The 5,000-nt window shown below is 39.3% G+C and overlaps 1 protein-coding gene across 2 annotated transcripts in view; it reads right to left on the reverse strand.

Moving 5' to 3' along the window:
• The window catches only part of LOC122248478 (protein SSUH2 homolog), a 451,933-nt gene that overhangs the window by 358,534 nt on the left and 88,399 nt on the right, over positions 1-5,000 (reverse strand). The window contains exon 2 of one of the 2 annotated variants that reach the window (XM_086536215.1): positions 1-61. This exon is cut by the window's left edge and continues 344 nt beyond it. The gene's annotated coding sequence lies outside the window, so the exon portion shown is untranslated. Of the gene's footprint in view, positions 507-5,000 lie in introns of those variants that run through there. The other variant, XM_043008497.2, reaches the window with a different exon arrangement.

Raw genomic sequence — 5,000 nt, forward strand, 5'->3', positions numbered from 1 at the left:
TGTTATTGTCACTCACATTACTAAGCTAATATATGCTTTCTTTTCATTATTTCTGTTACCACTGAAACACAAACTGCATTAGCGGAGGCGGTTGTATTTTGGCATTAACCCGAGCAACACAAACTGCATTAGTAAGTTGTATTTCAACTCGTATCTTCGTTGCCACAAACTGCATTAGAGGTGGAGGCTGTATTTCAACATTATCTTTGGTTACCACAAAGGATCCCTCCTCCACAAATCTTTGCTTTCGCAGCGTTTTCTTTTCCTTTTCTTTCAGTAATGATCGTCTCCGTGGACAAAAGATTTTAAAAACTGAGACTAATCCAAAGACGTACTCGTACACGAGCGAACACATACACTCTAACACACAGTCGCAATCACACAAACATTCCCATTAGCACTTACTGTGCGAGCATTTACAAATATATACAAAATACGTACTGTACACCGCAATATGTATATGCAGTATATATACGTTTTTTACATTTTCACATACAAGTATATTAGCACATAAGCACACTCATATATATATATATATATATATATATATATATATATATATATATATATATATATATATATATAATGTATGTATATATATATATACACATACAAACACACACACACACACACACACACACACACACACACACACACATATAAATATATATACATACATATATATATATATATATATATATATATATATATATATATATATATAAACATATGACCTAATCATCTAGGATTCAGTATTTTTGTGAGGTCCTTCGACCAGGGAAGAAGGTCTTTATCTCAGCACTTTATGAAGCTGACTGCGAAGACTTTTTGTTTTTACTGAATGAATGTTATAACAGTTGATATCCTGGATCCCAGACAATCTGAACTTACTGGTCGCTCGAACCGATATATTTCACCGCTTTGTTGAAAGTTCTATAAGACCATTTTACTGTGAGGCGTAATTCAACGTTGGAAACTCAACTTTGAACATGGAAAGAAAAATATTTTAGCCATTTCAGCTCCGCACCGCCTTCTTGTTACACTTCCTCGCCAAACACGGTGTCGCCAAATGGTCACTAAATAAATAGTTTATCCACGCCTACACTATTTAAAACTGGCATTTGCATACAACGCCGTCGTAACAGCAGGAAAGGCAAAAATTTTCTTTCCTTTCTGCGGGTTGGTTTATGCCTCCGGCCATTTTGTCTGCCATCATCCGTCTTTCTGTTTTCTTCCTTTTCATCTCCATTTCTCTGTGTTTTATTTTCCTTCCTCCCTTCCCCATATTTTCGCCTTTGTTTTATTTTTTTTCTCTTGCCTTTCTTCTGCTTGTTTTTCGTGACTACTGCCTTTCTGTTGTCTGTTACTTTTTGGTCTGTCATTTCGGATTGGTTTGTTTTGTTTTATATTTTTTGTTCTTTTTACCTATCTGCTGCCTTTCCTTCTGTCTGTCTGCACTCCATATTTGCTAGCTTCCCGTCTTCTCTTTTCCAGCTTTTGTCACATCCGTCTGTCACGTTCTGTCACAGCTGAAGTATTCTACGCTCTGTTATCTTACCCTTGTCTCTCACAATTTCTCCTGTCTACTTTTTTTCATCTAAAACGCGCTCTGTCTATCTGCCTCCTGTCAAAAAACTTTCTTCCACTCTGACGCCTTAAATATTTTTGTGTCACCGCGTCTTTCTATTCCCATGTGACACCATCACATAGAAGACTCTTTAAGGCTGCGTGCGTGTGTGTGCGTGTTTTTTCCCCGCTGCCTGAAGATAAAGCACAGTGCTTCTAGTCGCAACCGCACACAGCAACTTCGGCAACGTTCCTAAGAGCCATTCCGGGTTTTCTGAAAAGAGAAAAAGAAAACGGTGTGAGAAATCGTATGCACGTTTTATTTCTTTTTTCGATATCTTAAAATTCTAATGTACAAAGAGAATACAATGGTAAAAAAGATATGACGTTTAATATGCAACGTCAAAATTCCGACGACGACATACAAAAGCTAAAAGGAAGAACATTGAAATAAAAAGAATAAAAGACCTCAACGTCTCTATTATTTTTCACCCGCACGAAGGCTGGAGACGCGAGCAAAACAAGTGCTAGCCAGTTGCGTCTGCCTTGATGGGCTCGTAACAACCCGCATGGTCAGCGCTCCTTGCAAACTGTGCAGCAACCATATCATGGTGAAGCCATTAGTCGCGTGGCAAACAGGGGCGGAGGGGCAGAAGCACCAGCATCCCGGCGCTGCTCTTCCGTGAGATAAGTTTTGAGTGTCGGATACGTGTGTGTGGATGCTGCTTCGTAAAATTCCCTTGTGTATAAGCATAGTGCGGTCCAATCTGCCTCACCTTATTTTATCTATTCAGCCTCGGGAAGGCGTGGGGGCCTCCGCGCCACAGCCTTGATGAGTTGGAACATGGAAAGTACGGTATGAATTTTCTTTATATATATATATATATATATATATATATATATATATATATATATATATATATATATTTATGTGTGTGTGTGTGTGTGTGTGTGTGTGTGTGTGTGCTTCAAATGTTTTTTTTACGTATTGTGTATACAGTATGTATGTATTTGCTTGCCTCTCTATCTATCTATCTCTTCCACCCTCTGCCTCTCCCCCTCTCTCTAACATAACTCTCTAACTCCCTCACACGCAGCGATAACAGACACACTTCATTACACCGGCGAGCGAGGTAAGTTCCCCTGGACCGCATCGGCAGCAGCATCAAGAGCAGAGGGGAGAGAGAGGCAGGGTCGGGCCGGAGCCTGGTTGAGACCCCGTTAAAGGGGAGGGAACCTGGAGTGACGGCCCCCCTCCCCTACCTATCTTGAACCCCTCCTTATCCCTCCCTTTCCCCCTTCCCTCCTCCTCCTCCTCCCACGCAGAAGGTAGACCGAACCACTGATATCCGTAGGGTTCAGTTTGGAATCCTGAGATAGCATTGGCCGTTTTCGTGGGAAGGTAGAACCAGCTGTATTGAGGGGAAAGCGACCACCTGGACACACTCAAGCAATGGTTATCGGAGGAGGAGGGATACCGATAACCTTTTGAGAGGCCGTGGAGTACTTGCATTGAATATCTTCTGAATTTCCTCGGCGGAATTATAAATCATGGAGTATAATTTGAGTTTATATTTATCTGAATTACTCGATTCGTTGTTGCGATTCTTACTGGTGATAGAACCTATGTAGTTTCATTGAGAGAAAAAAATTCCCATACCTTCCAGCAAAGAAGGTGAAACATTATCCCAGCTCTTCCAAAGTGTTGCGTGTAGAGACCCTCCGTCGAGCGGCAAAGTGTCGAAGCGTGAGAGAAATCCCTTGGAGATCCCATAAGAGGTTTCACTCCTCCATCTGTAACGCTCATAGAATCTCGGGATGTCCGCGAACCCGCCGCCACCAACACCAACCCGGCGCGACCGAGCTACATGCAGCGCGAACGACTAGAGACTGGCGCCATATTCTCGTCGACGATCCAAAACTGTTTTTTTTTTCTCTCTCTCTCGCTCTTTCTTTTTTTATTAGTGGGGGTATTTATGTCTTTTATCTCTGCGTCTTCTTGGCATTGTTTATGTGTTTACTAATGTTTTTTTCCCTCCTTTTTTGTGCATTTTACATAAGTGAGTGATTTATTTTTCATGGTTCGGATAGATCACAAATGTGGAGATCTGGACGTACATAAGTATATGTAATCATTACCATCGGACAACTTTCATCCCTTTCGTACAAAAAAAAAAAAAAAAAAAAAAAAGAGAGAGACTCAATCCATTCCCACAAACGGTAACTCACACATGACCCTCTTAAAACTTCATCTGGGCCTATAGAATTCGCGCAAGAGAACAATTCCGGAAAAAAGAAAAAGATGTTTCGGCCCGCTGTCCGCCCTGGCGCCACCAGCACGTCGGCCGCCCTCGGGAAAACTCCGCTATATTAAGATCATGAGTCTGCTCCTGGAACAAGATCTGGCGGTTGAAAAGAGGAGTAAAGAGAGAGAAAAACGTTGAAAACAAGGAAAGGGAAAGAGATACAAAAAGAGAATGAAAGACAAAACTTTCAGAAGGTGAATGGGAAGAAGGGGGAAGGATAAAGATGACTCAAGATTCTCTACAGCTGTGTTACCAGGTGTTGTGTCTTCCTCATTAAACGGGAACTTGCGAGTGTTGTTGCAGAATTCCACCCAGTCTCTATGGATGCAACACGAGCAAGGCATTTACCTAGTCCGGCCGGTTTAATATTGTTTGTATCGTCCTTTTAAAACTCAAACTTGTATTTCATTATTTTTCTTTTTCTACATGACTGATACTTGATCCATCACATGCTGTAACCTCAGTTTACTGATTATTATGAATTATACAAACGTCATCTACCCCCCCCCCCTCCTTCTCGTATTTCTCTGTCACATTTTCCTTCTTCTGCCTGTTATGTAAAATGGTTAGTCTTCTTTCCATCTATTTTCTTATATATATATATATATATATATATATATATATATATATATATATATATATATATATATGTGTGTGTGTGTGTGTGTGTGTGTGTGTGTGTGTGTGTGTGTGTGTGTGTGTGTGTGTGTATGTATTCATTTATATATACATATATATATATATATATATATATATATATATATATATATATATGTATATATATATACAGTATGTATATATATATATATATATATATATATATATATATATATATATATATATATATATATATATATATATTTATTTATTTATTTATTTATTTATTTACAACTTCACATGAAAATTACAAAAAGAGCGCAGTCAACGGAAAAGTTCAGAGTCGATCATATCCTTTGATTGTGACAAGCACCTTAACAGACATCGAGTTTGAATACATTTCTTCCTATTTTTCACACAAGAACGAACATTTTTTTTCGTTCTCTCTTTCTTTCTTGGAGATCTCCTGTAACAAAGGCTCTTTCCCTTTCTGGAACAAGGTAAAAGTCAGCACAAAAGATGCGAGGGAGA

The sequence above is a fragment of the Penaeus japonicus genome, unplaced genomic scaffold (genome assembly GCF_977035675.1).
Source record: "Penaeus japonicus unplaced genomic scaffold, GWHDUDI00000001_assembly GWHDUDI00000004, whole genome shotgun sequence".
NCBI lineage: Eukaryota > Metazoa > Arthropoda > Malacostraca > Decapoda > Penaeidae > Penaeus > Penaeus japonicus.